This window comes from Hylobates moloch, unplaced genomic scaffold (genome assembly GCF_009828535.3).
Source record: "Hylobates moloch isolate HMO894 unplaced genomic scaffold, HMol_V3 SCAFFOLD_4, whole genome shotgun sequence".
NCBI classification, from domain to species: domain Eukaryota; kingdom Metazoa; phylum Chordata; class Mammalia; order Primates; family Hylobatidae; genus Hylobates; species Hylobates moloch.
In genome coordinates this window covers 24333467-24349070 of record NW_026652279.1, presented here as the reverse complement: position 1 = coordinate 24349070, position 15604 = coordinate 24333467, and the positions used below count along the sequence as shown (strand labels likewise).

Genomic DNA, 15604 nt, shown 5'->3' with positions numbered 1-15604 from the left:
CCTTAATTCATTGTATACTTTCTTTCCCTGTAAGTTCTTAAACGTAGTTATTATGATTATGTTTAAGTCATTTAAAGCTCGTTCTAACGTGCAGTATATCTCAGTTTGCTTCTGTAGACTGTTCCTTCGTTTGTTTTTGAGTCAAATTTTTCTCACTTCTTATGATGGATATTTTTTGATTATCTACTGGAAATTATGAATGATATGTTGTCAAAGCCAGCAAATCATTTATATTTTTTTGAAGACTACTGTTTTGTTCTAGCGGTGGTGAAATAATGAACAGGTCATCTTAATCTTGTGGGAGCTTGGTTCAGAGTTCATTTTACCCTTAGTTCTGGGCATATTAGTTCTAAGGCATGATGTTACTTCTGGAGTTTAAGATAAGGTGTTTACCAAATCCTTATAACTTGGTGGGATTTGAGCTCTAAGCCCTGTCTTCAAAAAAAAAAAAAAAAAAAAAAATGGACAGTTACTGAAATATCAGCTGAAACTTTGAAGTCTTTCAGCTGTTGTTTTCTATTGAACATTTTAGAATCTTGTCTCACACATTACATTTTAGTGATCAGCATGTAATTTAGAAAGATTTTTGTTGCTCCATGTTTTAATAATAATGTGATGAAGATGTGGTCACCACCAGTTGATTGGGTGAAGTATCAACAGTTTTACCAAGTAATTTGAGAAATGTTGACAGAGCTGTACATAGCTGTACAATATGTCTGTGTTTTAAGATAAGTGTTATTACACAAAAGTCAAAAAGTTAAAAGAGTTAAAAGTTTATAAAATAAAAAATTTACTGTAAGCTAAGGCAAATTTTTTAGTGAAGAAAACATAATTTTCATAAATCTAGTGTAGCCTAAGTGTACAATATTTATAAAGTCTACACTGGTGTATAGTAACATCCTAGGCCTTCATATTCACTCACCACTCACTCACTGACTCACCCAGAGCAACTTCCAATCCTGAAACTCCATTTATGGTAAGTGCCCCATACAGGTTTACTGTTTTTTATTTTTTATATTATATTTTCGCTGCACCTTTCCCATGTTTAGATTTATTTAAATACAAAAATACTTAACATTGTATTACAATTGCCTACAGTATTCAGTACAATAACATGCAATACAGGTTTGTAGCCTAGGAGCAATGGAATGGGCTATACCATATAGCCTATAGTTGGCATGTCATCCAGGGGTGTGTAAGCACAGAGTATGACGTTCACACAATGATGAAACTGTCTAATGATGTGTCTCTTAGAACGAATGTATTCCTGTAATTAAGTGATACATGAGTGTATTTGGGCTTACACTGACACAAAGGTAGAGCACATGACCTTAATCTAAGGCAATCAATGAACTACATTCTCCTGAGAATAGTGATTGGTTTAGAATGGGTTCATGTCCCATTCAGAACCAATGAGATGTCAGAAGAATTTTTATAGAAACTCTAGGAAAGTTTTACAAAAACTCTCTCATTATTTTAGGATTTTAACCCAGAATCCTGAACAATCTGGAACTGCTGAAACCATTTTGCCATCAGGAGATTGTCATCTTCCTGAGAATGAAGCCAACATACATGAGAGACAAGAACCAATTTTAGCTAGGAAATTAAGTTCAAAGTGAAGTTTGATCCACTGAATCAAGCCTCAACCTTACCTATATTGTATAAGGCAATAAATACTGTTTTACCTTAAGCCAATAGAGATTGGGCTACTGGTAGCTCTGCTACCAGTTGAATTTAGGTCAGAGCTTTGCAAGTGGTATATTATGGAATGTACCATAAATGAGTTAAAATATGTGCTTAAATCTTAATTTTTTGAGCCCTTGAGCTGTTCAGCTGCAGCCACTAACAATCTCAAAATGTTAGCCCAGTGTGTCTTAGAATGATCATCACGTTCTATCTTTACCATGACATGAAAACACTTGGAAAGCATTGCCTTCAGCACACCACTTAATATTTCTGAACTTCATTTTTATCATTTGAAAAATGAGAAAGCTATAATAGGTTACCTTTAAGGGATTTTTAATCTACACTATTTTATGGTTCCACATTGTCAATTTTGGCTGCAGAATTACAATAAAAAAGTTCAAAACCATACTGTTCAGCCAGGAGGGGAAACGGGGTATGTCAATGCTGAAAGAAACAAATGGAAAGGCATAATTAACAAATGGAAAGACACTTAACACACAGCCCTAGAATAGATCAGAGGCACTAGAGATTGTTTTGCATAAAAATAATCTTAAAATGGACTAGGTCTCTTCATCTGAAATCTGGGTGGTTTGTGGTAGCACAAAACTTTAAGAAAATCTTACATTCAAAACTCCACACATGCCACAATTGATATAGAGATTGAGCCTAAAGGCCCTAACAATATTAAAGTCTTCATCACATGACTGATACCCATCAATTTCAACAATTGTGTTCATATGTGCAACATAATTGTCCAAAGTTAAAACGACAATGCCATTCAGTCTATTGCATAAGACAAAGCATAGCTTGAATGTGGGCAGGCCAAATTTTTCAAAGCAAGATGCGCTACACTGCAAGAGATCTTACACAACCTCTAGTCCAACTCTGCCAATTTAAAGATGAGAAAGACCATTCCAAATATGATCATTTTCTGATGAACCAAATGGGTTATTTTGCTACATTACACTCAACCACAATCATCTAATTTAAGGTACATACCCTGTAAATATCCCATATTATGAATCCATCGGCTCCCTGGGAAGTAAACAGCATGTACTATTTCTCTGGACCATTTAACTCTAGCCAGTCACAGAATCATTATTTAAGTTGACATCTTTGTTTAATCTTGTCCTGATGCCTAGATATATCCTGCAGGGAATCAGATAAAAAGATCTGGCACAAAAAGGGGTTATAAGTTAACACCTCAGTTGGTGGTAACAGTGACTGTTCAGTTTCCTCAGAGATAAAGATGTTGTTTCCATCCCATTTCATTGAAGCTATAAAAGAAGTTCTATAGGTAAAAAACAAGAATTTCAGCAGGGGATATTTAAAAAGCAGCTGTAGCTGTGGTCCCTCTGTGCCAGCTATGTTGAGAAACTTGCTCCTGGGGCATGATAACAGAACTGGGACTCTTGAAAGCTGGCAGATCTCTGAAATGTTTGATCAACCAACACACACATCTGTGCACAAATAAAAACCTGGAGATGTGCCCTGGAAAGCTGGTTGGAGAAATCACAGGACTTTGCTGGCAAACCTGAAGTATGCACCAGCTTCCTAATTCTCCCATTTTTCATGCTGATAGAATATTGGAACGGCTTTGGAAATCAATGGTCAGCCTCTCTTTTGTTCTCTTCTGTACTCATTAGCCCACCCAAGCAGGTAGCCCGGCATTTAGCAGAGTATCTAGCACAGAGTCATATCTGATATATCTTGATTTAATTTACGTAATACAAAAGTAAATCATCTGTGTTTAAATTGGACTTTTCCTGGCGTGACCTCAGATTGATGAGATGGTCTTATTTTGTATGTTTTTTAATTCCTAATTTAAACTTTAAAAAAGTAATTTCTAAGGATAAAAAATAATGCTAATGATGACTATTATATTAATATGTATAAAACATTCAAAGCAGGGTATGGCGTGTGCATAGCATTAATGATGATGATGATGATGGTGATGGTGATGATGATGATGAAGCAGATAGAGACTACTACCACTACTACTATACAGATGTTTGTAGTCCATATAGACACCCTGATTCACATTCCACATAGAAATTTACATCAATTGCTTTTGATCAAAGGAAGTTATGTTCTATCCATTGAATAAGGCTGCCTCAAATTTGAGGTCACGCAAGGAGAGGTTAACTTTAAAATAAACTTTGGCTAAGTCATATTTTAATTAATTCAGCAACCATATACAGTTAATGCATGCCTTAACAATGGGGGTATGTTCTGAGTGCTGTACCATGAGGTGATTTTGTCAAATATCATAGAGTACAGTTACACAATCCTAGATGGCATAGTCTATTACATACATAGGCAACATGGTATAGCCTATTGCTCCTAGGCTACAAACCTGTACAGCATGTTACTGTCCTGAATACTGTAGGCAGTTAAAACACAGTGGTGGGTATTTGTATATCTAAACATAGAAAATGTACAGTAAAAATACAATATTATAATCTTATGGGACCATCACTGTATACACGGTCAGCAGGTGACTGAAACATTGTTATGCTGCACGTGACTACACTTGTGCTTACTTATGTGCCAGGCACTATGCTAAAAACCATGCTACCTTCATATGGAAGAGGGGAAGGGAAGGGATTGACAGCCAGGAGAGAGACTGAAATCTTCCTGAAAAGCAATGGAAAAAAGAAACAGACTTTTAAATCCTATATCTGTATTAAAAGTGCGAGATGAATATTTCAGGTTTGAGGCAGAGATATATGCCTCTTCTAACAAGTTAGATCTTTGATATATGCCAATATTCAACCATATCTTAGTAGTTGTATAATTCCTTCATTCATATTTTAAATTACTCTAAACATATTGCAAAAATAAAAACTATTTTAGAGGTGACAAACTGTAAGTCATTTGGTTAAAATTATGCCCAATAGACATGTTTATTTGGTGTATTTTAAAATTAGGAGATTTCCGATTAAAAAAAAACAACAATTCCATATGTCTAGATGATTTAAAATACTGCAACATGTGGCAACGTGGTGCCCTCATTCTTGCATGACCACAGTCAGCTGGAGAGAAATAGCAGCTGCTTTCTTTAGGGAAAGTTTGACCTCTGCATGGTTTCAGGGTTCCTCCTCTCACCCTATGAATGTGCATGCATTTAGTTCCTTTCACTTCCCAAATCACATGCTTAGACCCTGGAGGCACTGGAATGTATGAATTCTGCCCTAAATCCATAGAGTCCTAATATATCCCTGCTTGATTAGGATGTGCTGCAGAGACGATGAAGCTTAAGCTCAGGGCCCCTCACTATCACAACTCCATGCAAGCCCTGTACTTAATTTTATATTTTTTTATTCTTCTTTTTCAAGAGGCTTCACCACTGCACTGTGTGTTTCAGCCCCATACCACCTAAAGAGGCCTCTGCTTTCTCCATCAGATTGCCAAACCAGAATGAAATTAAGCCACTGGGAAAAAAAAAAAAAAAAAACAACACCTCATGCACTAAAAGATTACTGGTATTCCTCACTCATACACATTTGATGGGATTCCACAGGGGAAAATGGATATCTGCTTTTGTTGGACATTATCTCTAGTAGGGCATGGGGAATTAATTGATAAAATGATAGAATCCTTTTACTCTTAGGATGCTTTTTAAAATGCAGAGGAATGCTTGCAGCCAAAAGTAATTAAAAATATGATCAAAAGTTGCAGCCAGACCACTTGGTACAGTGTGTGATTCTCTGATTTCAGGAGAAGGGCAGAACTAACTTGTGAAGAATCAAAGCCTTGATAGAAAAACTCTGATGCTGAAAGAAGGAGCACAAGGCCTTAACTCTTAAAGCTTCTTGTTTGCAGACGTCTGCTTTCAGAAAACCGGTTAACCAAACAGAATGTTTGAGAGTCTTCAGAAAATTTCCCCAGATCAAAAATGTCCCCCTCTAGGCCTTTAATAGACTGGATGATGCCTACCCACATTAGGAAGGGCCATCTGCTTTACTGAGCCCACCAATCCAAATGCTAATCTCATCTGGAAACATTCACAGACACACTGTGAAATAATGTTCAGTCTGGGCACTACATGGCCAGTCACAGAAAACTAAGCCTCTCAGCTGGGTACAGTGCTATACACCCATTTTATGTTCATGATCAGTCCATAAAGTAGGTAGGATTAGCCATATTTCATAGATGAGCAAACTATGATCCCAGAGCCTCCTGGATAGTGACTGATAAGGCCAGCTCTGTCTTTCCTCAAAGCCCACGGTGCTTTTACTACATCACATTTGGACTCTGCATTAGAAATGTGGATGTTAGACCGGGCTCAGTGGCTCACATATATAAACCTAGCACTTTGGGAAGCCAAGATGAATGAATCTCTTGAACCCAGCAGTTGGAGACCATCCTGGGCGATATGGCAAAACACCGTCTCTACCAAAAAATACAAAATTTAGCTGCAAATGGTGGCACATGCCTGTAGTCCCAGTTATCCACGAGGCTGAGGCGGGAAGATCACTTGAGCCCAGGGAGGTCAAGGCTGCAGGCTTAGGTGAGCCGTGATTGCACCAGTGTTCTCCAGCCTGCGTTACAGAATGAGACCCTGTGTCAAAAAAAAAAAAAAAAAAGAAGAAGAAGAAGAAAAGAAAAGGAAAATAATAATAAAAGGAAAAGATAAAAAGAAAAAGGAAAGGAAAAGGAAAAGAGAAGAAGAAAAAGGAAAGGAAGGGAGAAAAGAAGGGAGGAGAAGAGAAAACAAGTGAAAGGAAGAGGGAGGGGAGGGGAGAGGAGAGGAGAGGAGAAAAGAGAAAAGAAGAAAAAAGAAGGAAAGGAAAGGAAAAGAAAAGAAAAGAAAGAAAAAGAAAAGAAAAAAGAGAAAAGAAAAGGCTAGATGTGTGTTGTGAAGGGTCAGGGAGAAGGGGAGTGTGAGCAATGCTGGCCACAGTCCCACCTTACTTTTGAATATGTTAAATGGCTTTAGGCAATTCCTTTAACAAATATTTATTGAGTTTCTTCTGTATGCTAAGCCCGAGGACATAGCCTTGAAAGGAGAAAAGGTCCTCATCCTGAAGGAGTTTACATGTTAGTGGCAGAAGACAAAAAAAAAAAAAAGTTTATTAGAAAACATGAGAACTAATACAAAGAAAATAAAACAGTGGTGAGTGGTGAAAAATAGCTTTCTAGGCTCAATTTTAAACAGAGAAGCCTTCTCTGAAAAGGTAGATTCGGACTTGTCCTGAGTGACTGGAAGCATTAGCCCTGCAAGGATCTGGCAGAAGAAAATGACATGCAGAGCAGAAGTAAATGTGATGAACCTAAAACAGAAATAACAGAGGAAAGCAATGAATCAGTGTGGCCTGGGCTTGTTGGACAGGGCAGGAAGAGTTGGAGTTGATGCTGAAGAGGACAACCAACGAGTTTGGATAAGATCTGAGCTGTAATGAGAAGTGCTATTTAGAATGGTGGTCACATAATTTGAAGAGTACTGTTGCTGATATAATTTTGATTCAATACTATGGTGCATGCAATATATCCCTTAATGCTATGAGCTTTTGAGAGGTTAAGCCAGCTGGGCTTCTGGGTCAGGTGGGGACTTGGAGAACTTTTCTGTCTAGCTAAAGGATTGTAAACACACCAATCAGCATTCTGTGTCTAGCTAAAAGGTTTGTAAACGCACCAATCAGCACTCTGTAAAAATGGACCAATCAGCACTCTGTAAAATGGACCAATCAGCGCTCTGTAAAATGGACCAATCAGCAGGATGTGTGTGGGGCCAAATAAGAGAATAAAAACTGGCCACTCGAGCCAGCAGTGGCAACCCACTCAGGTCCCCTTCCACGCTGTGGAAGCTTTGTTCTTCACAATAAATCTTGCTACTGCTCACTCTTTGGGTCCACACTACCTTTATGAGCTGTAACACTCACTGCAGAGGTCTGTGGCTTCACTCCTGAAGTCAGTGAGACCATGAACCCACCAGAAGGAAGAAACTCCGGACACATCTGAACATCAGAAGGAACAAACTTCAGACACACCATCTTTAAGAACTGTAACACTCACCATGAGGGTCCATGGCTTTATGCTTGAAGTCAGTGAGACCAAGAACTCACTGGAAGGAATCAATTCCGGATACACCGATTTTAAAGGGAAAACATGGGGTTTGGTGTTCTTTCTACCATCTGGGATGGGCCCAAATGCAAGGGATATAAAAAAATAATGATTATTCACTAGCTATTCTATAGGATTTCCAAGAACACCTAATAGAAGAACTGCTTAAAGTTAAGGGGCTTCTCAAGGCAACTGCTTAAATTCAACATCAGAAAGGATAGAGGTAAGAGAAATGGAAAAAGGGAAAGAACATAGACTTTTGCCTTGTGCTCAAATTCTGGTACTGCCACAATGACAGAGTGACTTGCTGGCAGGCACCTCTTCTGAGCTTCAGTTTTCTTACCTGTGAATGGAGATAAGAAATTCCCCCTGAAATTCACTGAGGAAAAAATGGGTTTACATATATACAAGCACTGATGACAGGGCTGTATATACAGAAGTATTTAGTTTAATAATTTATTTCCTTTTTTCAATAACCACATCAGTATGCATGATGACTGAGAAAGAACGAGTAAATAAAAGGAAGAATTCCTCCTATATCTGAGAGCTATTGCTGCATAACAAACGACCCCACACTCAGTATACATTTATTGTTGCTCGGGAATCCATGGGTGGTTTTGCTGATCTGAACCAGGTTTGGTTGATCTTTTAGGGCTAAAGCATATGTCTGTGGTCAGTGGGCACAGAGACTGGGGGCTGAGTGCTCTGGAAAAGATATCACTCACATATCTTGTGATTGGATGGCTCTCGGTTGTGGTGAGGTACTAACCTGGCTCTGGATCACTTATTATCTACCTGCTAGTCTAAGCTTGTTGCTATAGGCAGGATTCAAAGACAGAAAATAAAAGAGGGCAAGATCACTTGAGAGCTAGACTGGAAACTGGCCTATTGTCTACTTCCATCACATTCTATTGGCTTGGTAAGTCACAAGGCCAGCCCACATTCCCACACTAGGAAAAAACTTCAGCTTTTGATGGGAGGAGCTGTCAAGTCACACTGCATAAGGCATGGATATAGGAAGCCATGTAAAATTAGGACCATAACCAATCTACTACTTCCCTTTTCTAAAAAATAGGAGAAAATAGTAACATATTTTTCGGGTTTGTGGTAAACATAAAGTAAGACAAAGCACTGAAAAGATTTAGAATATTGTTTGGCACACCTTAGGTACCAGGCAAATGTTACTGCCTACTATGGTTTGAATGTATGTTTCTCTCTAATATTCATGTTGAAACTTAACCCTCAATGCAATAGTATTAATAGATGGAGTTTTTGGGAGATGATCATGTCATGAGGTCTCTGCTTTATAAATGGTATTAGTGACCTTATAAAAGGACTTGAGGGAGCCAGTTAGTCCCCTCGCCCCTTCTACTGTGTGAGGATGCAGCAAGAAGGCACCATCTTGGAAGCCGATAGCAACTCCCACCAGATGCAGTATCTGCAAGCACCTTGATCTTGGACTTCCCAGCCTCCAGAACTGTGAGAAATAAATGCCTGTTGTTCGTAAATTACCCAGTCTAAGGTATTTTCTTATAGCAGCAGGCACAAACTAAGACAGTACCTTTGCTGTATTGATCTACTGTATGTACTATCATTTAACCAAACATTTTTTTCAAAGCTTGTTTTATTTCTCTCACAAGAAAAGTGAAAAATAGACTTAATTCTGGATAAAGAAAAAATTATATGTATGTTATATTCCTCAAATCTTGTTTAGAAATGATGAATATTATCCATGTAGGCAGCTCAAAAAAAAAAGATGTATTTCCGTTGTGAGTTGAATGCATTTGCATTTTCTCTGCAATGTGTTAGAGAGGCAAGATATAAATGTATGATGGATGAGGAATGTGCTGCCACTCTCTGTAAAGAATCTCCTTGGTGGCTTAGATCAAATCGTCAGGAGGTGTTGGAGTAACTCTGCTCTATCATAGCTCCTTAAAGTTTGGAGACAAGGCCCAATCAATATGTGGGCCTAACGGGGAACCTAGGGGTGCTTATCATGTACGATAGAAAATTCCTTATCGGTAGTGGCCAAGTTACTAGGAGAAACAGATCTTTTCCGAGATGCTTAAGAAGTGAAAGATTCTGTACTCATCCATGTATGGAAAATACTGTACCAAATACAAGGAATGACTTGGCATACATACCAAGAGCTGAAAAATGCTATTTATAGGAGCAGAAAATTGCAGAGGCACAATGCATGAAGGGCTCTGTACAAACACTCAGGACATCCACATGGAAATACAAAGGAGGGAAAGCACTGGCAGATCCTGCACTTTATTGTCTAGTTGATGCATAATAACTAGTAAGGTAACATAGGTTTAATGCGAAAAGCTCTAAAACTTGGTTTCTAACTTCAAGATTGCTAGTTTACCTTTTTTATTCTAATGAGGGAGATGCTTAGATAATAATTAGGTATCAAAAGGGATCTACAGAGGGATGACAAACATAAATATTATAAAGAGTTAAGTTTCAGTACAGGCAAGAAAACGATGGATGAACATTATTTTACAGAAGCCTGTTGTAAAATGGGTCAAAGGAAAAACTTCAGTGAGTTTAATGAAGGACTTTTTGATCTGGCACCTTTCAAGAATATTAAATAGTAAAGCAAAACATAATCTCTAATGGAGAGTATATTCTGGAAAATATCAGGAATCTTTTCCATATCTTGACCATTACATTAACAAATTATCTCTCCGTAACAGTGTTTTGCAATTAAGTCCTTTTTAAAACTAATGATCACTCTCTGGAAACATAAAGAAACAATTTCCTTTGGGTGTTGCCAGAAAAATTTGTGAAAAAATGCAACTTTTTTATTGTCTCAAAACGTTTAATCGTGCAGTATGATCTCTAGAACCACTTCTTATGTAAGATAGATGATACATGTGCTATCAATAAATATTTGTTGAATGGAGATTTTATTGAAGGTATTTTATGGACCAGATCCAGGCCTAAGAACTTCATAAACATTATCTTATTAGAATCACACAATTCTATGAGGCAGACACTTTATTAGTGGTTAGGAATCAGAGGCCCAGGAGAGGGAAGTAACTTGACAGAGTCACAGTGCTAGTTTGTAGAAATAAATGGAAATCCAAACAATGCAATGAGAATCCACATATGTGGATTAACCACTATCTTCCTTTACCTAATTGAGTCTAATAATTAACACTAAAGAGACAGGTACGTGTTTTCTAATGAACCTCAGAAACTACATTAGAAGGTCAAATTTGGTTTTTAACTCCAAAAGTCACCTTATTTTTAAGCATTTTATTAAAACATTGTTTCTAGGTAAATAGGAACATAATTTTGTTTTCTTAAATCCTATTACAATTCCTTGAGCATTCCTTTATTGGTTATTATAAAGATTTATATTTTATTCATCTAAAGCTATATTAAAAACATTAAATCCTAGGGCAATAAAATTAGGACCAATGAGCAGCAGTTATAGGAAGGAAGTTTTTAATGTTCCAAACTATTTAAAAATGCCATGAACTGCTTTAGGATATAATAAGTTACTCATTATGGGATGTATTCAAGAAAAGCCTAGGTTTTCACTTTGAAATAGTGCTTTAGATTAGAGGTCTTAAAGCAAAAGTTGGGGAGGGGAAGGATCAGATGTCCTCTTTTCCAGCCTAGACATTCCATGGGGATCCAAAAATTGGGTTTATTTATTTGCAATTTAGAGTCATTTTGTAAAAGAAAAATTTTTACCTGTTCAAAAGTCACACTCTGTGCAAACTAAATAGAGCAGTTCTAGTCATCTGACACTTTTCTTCACTCAAACAAGGGGTTTTGCACAGAGCAGGTATTGAATAAATGACTGTTTCTATATTACTCATAGTTGGTACAATTACAAAAAAACCCATATAGTCCTTCAAAATAGCTGTTACAGACTTTTATTATATCTCCTCAGATTAAATAAGCTGCAAGGCTTTAAGAAACCTCAAAGTTACAATAGCTGGTACAATCTGATACCATAATCATAACTTTACATGATTCAAACCAATCTCTGCATTCTTATCCCTTTATTTTCAACCAATTATAGCGGTGGTTACTTCCCACTCTATTAGAGGATTAGTCACTGATATTTAATCAGTGAAAGGATCATAATTAATCAAAATGCCCATTTAGAAAAACTTACCAGTGATCAAGAAGTCTTTTTAGCCTTCTGACAAATCTTATCTCGGAAAGCTGCAATAAGCAGATTACATAAATTGGGCTTCCTCTGTTCAAAATGTAATTCTGTAACTTCAATTACAAAGTTGCCCAGAATTCTAAACTAGGACATATATATTCTATTCTCTATTTTAAGAACATATAATCAGTTTTTGAAGTTAAGAAAAAAATCCTTTGATATAATGGTCCAAATCAAAACTTGGTACTAGCTTTAAATGTATTCAACACAAAGGACTATTTTAACACCACTCTTCATAGTCATGCAAATATTAAAAAGCCTGTATTCAGACAAGCTCTTTATTAACTAAGTGTTCCCTTCAGGGTACCCGTAAGTACCCATAAGTCTACATTTCATTAACATCTAAAGATTCGAAGAAAGAAGTCACCTGGAAGAAATCCTGAGAAGACTATGTTAGTAGATCTGCAAGCTCATCTTAAGCAACCCTAAATTGAGTGCATCAGATGTGAGTTAGAATCTTAGCTCTGCTACTTACTAGCTGTGTAAACTTCATCTGAAAGATATTGCTAATAAAAGTAACTATTGCAATCAGGCTATTGAATCAATAAGTTAAATCAAAGCTTGTAAAGCACCAGACACAGTGCTTGCCACATGATAATGTCCCAAAATGTGAAACAGCCTTTCATTACAAACTGCAAGAGTCCTCTTCTATCTCTCAGAAGTTCAAAATGATGGTAATTGACTTGCATCCCTATCATACAAAATGACCTTAAGAAACAGTTTTCCCTCTTTCACATTTCTCCTCCTATTGTCTGATACTTCAGCCCATTTTCTCCCACTTCCATCTAGGTTTTTCTAACTCAATCTGATCCAGAAGGGAGCCTTTGATGGGCAAAATGGAATATAAATGTTTAGGGTCTCTCCAGCTCTTTATGGTATCTCAACTCCCATGACAACAGTCTCATTCCCACTTTGAAGCATTGACCTCTGTTTTGTCAAAAGTTAATCTATATTTTGATTCAACATAGAACCAACAGAGTGAATTCAACTTTTTTTTTTTACAAGATCTGAGTGAGCAAAAAAATGTTGGAAGAGAGTTCACCTATATACACGGGACAGAGCTGTGGCAGGCCCCTAGCATACATGTGTGCTATTTCTCTCACTTGGAATATTTCTTTCCATCATTTGTCAAAACTCCTAGTAATGCATCAAAAGTCATCTCAGATATAAATGCACCCAGGAAATCTATTTCCTGCTTCTCCACCAGGAATTAATCACTTATTTCAATGTTCTTCTCAATGATCTGTGTACTTCGGTTCAGCACACTGCTATAGTTATCTGTTCACATCTCTCTCCCTCAGCAGCTTCCCATGGGCTGAAATGGGATTCTTTTGTATCTCCAGCACCTAGTGCCCAACATAAATTGGGTCTGGATAAATGTTGAAATGAAATACTGACCAGCTGGAGGGCAGTAAGGGGACACCTTTACAGCTGGACTGCTTAAGTTTTAAACTCAGTTCTGCCTCTTCCCAATTTAGAGACTGGACAATCACCTAAACACTAAATGCCTTGGTTTGCTCATCTGTACATTTATGGGCAGTCTTATCTATGTCATAGAGATGTTGTGAGAATTAACTAAATTACCACATGCAAAGTCCTTAGATCAATGCCTCAAACATCATAAGCCAGTAAATGCCAGCTGTTTTGATAATTGTTGTTACTGTTAAAGTGGTTTTCCTTCACACAACTGTCAAGACATAGTTCAAGAACATTCTAGCAGAGATGCATTTGTTGGTTAGCTTTGAGACTTGACCAATACGGATTGTGTTTCTGGACATTATATATATATATATATGCTCCAAATTTTAAAAATAATGATTTCAGACAAAAATATTTTAGTATGCCATATGTTCATCTGTTGGAGATGGCCAATTTGATTAAATTTCAAAGAAACATATTTAAATGCCAACATCTCACTATCAAAGACACTTTTTGATTGGGTACTGAGTTTATTCAAATCATCTTTGTAGGGCACATGTTCTTTGGTTGGGTTATATGTGCAACAGGAAAACTGACTGAAGTCCAGGAATCACAATCTCACATATCAAATGCCTAATCTAATGTCCACAGCTCACCCCCAGAGTCTTCCGAGAGGGGTGACACCTAAACTTTTCTTCTGCAGTTTTGCCAGACAGAGCCCTCTTCTCTTTCTCTAGCTAATTCCCTACCACCCAATTCCTTTCCCATAACACAAACACACACATGCAATTATAGCTCCAAATGCAACCCTATGGGACAGGTGGTTTTTCAGTGCTCCTGTGAAGAAGTGGCTGGATGGGTGAGTATGAATGCTGTTTCTGATGGTCCAATTGAGATGATAATGACCTATAACATTATCTTCCCACTCAACCCGCCAAGATTCATGAATATACTAAAAGGGTTTTATGCAATAGCTGCTTCCCAGAATTACTTGTACCTTCACAACCCTGGTTCGCTCCATTATTTCTTCCCTGAGGCATGCTTAATGCTGTTTGCAAAAATGTCTTAACACATCAGATTTTAAAGTCTTTCCAGATCATGGTCAATTCACAAACGCTCCTCACAAGAAAATTCATTCTTATACAAACAAAATCTCTTTGAAAGCTGCGTTAAGCCACTGACCCATACCCAACTTCTAATCTATGCCCTAGTTTCTACTTATTTTTTACACTGCTCTCTTTGACATCCAAGGAATCTTAGACATTTGCGAGAGAAGAATTAAAGTTATACTAAATGCCTCTTTCTTTAAAAAAATGAACCTTCACTCAGAGCTGAACGCTAAGAAACAGTTATGGGCATATTCCTAATCAGATGACGAGAATTCAAGGCACTTTCTACTCAATAGCAATCTGCTATTGACAGATGACACCTTGACAGATGAGATGAAAACCCAGCAGTATGTGACCTTGCTTGCTCTTGATATTCACATTCCTACAAAACAATAAGCATATCCATGATGCCTCCTATATTAGAATTTTTAACTCCTTCCAAGTGTTGGGTATATAATTTTGTCTGTTTTGATTCTAAAATGGTTGTAAACATAAATGTGTTTATTTCACTATTAATTGAATCTGTTTGAGGAGGTAATTTCTTTCTGATATGAGAGTTCAATTAGAAGATGGAAGAGGCCGGGCTCAGTCACTCATGCCTGTAATCCCAGCACTTTGGGAGGCAGAGGAGGGTGGATCACGAGGTCAGGAGATCGAGACCATCCTGGCTAACACAGTGAAACCCCGTCTCTACTAAAATACAAAAAATTAGCCAGGCGTGGTGGTGGGCGCCTGTAGTCCCAGCTACCCGGGAGGCTGAGGCAGGAGAATGGTGTGAACCCAGGAGGCGGAGCTTGCAGAGACCTGAGATCGCCCCGCTGCACTCCAGCCTGGGCAACAGAACAAGACTCTGTCTCAAAAAAAAAAAAAGAAGATGGAAGATTGCTGACCCAGAAAGTCAGAAAACATATGAAAGCACTCAACACCTGTCAACCAAAAAAAAAAAAAAAAAAAAAAAAATGTGTCTATGGTGAGCGGGGTTGGGGAAGGAAAACAGCTCATTTGTTTTCTGTCTCTCCTACCATTGTTTTCTTCTCCAGAGAATATTTCCCAGGGAAATCCATTTACCCTTCCATTATTCTTGCAGAATAGTTAAACTGGCTCAATGTTTGCAAACTCCTGTTGAACC

At 37.6% G+C, this 15604-nt stretch overlaps 1 protein-coding gene across 5 annotated transcripts in view; it reads right to left on the bottom strand.

Moving 5' to 3' along the window:
- The window catches only part of GRM7 (glutamate metabotropic receptor 7), an 890122-nt gene that overhangs the window by 505986 nt on the left and 368532 nt on the right, over positions 1-15604 (bottom strand). The gene's annotated exons all lie outside the window — the stretch shown is intronic.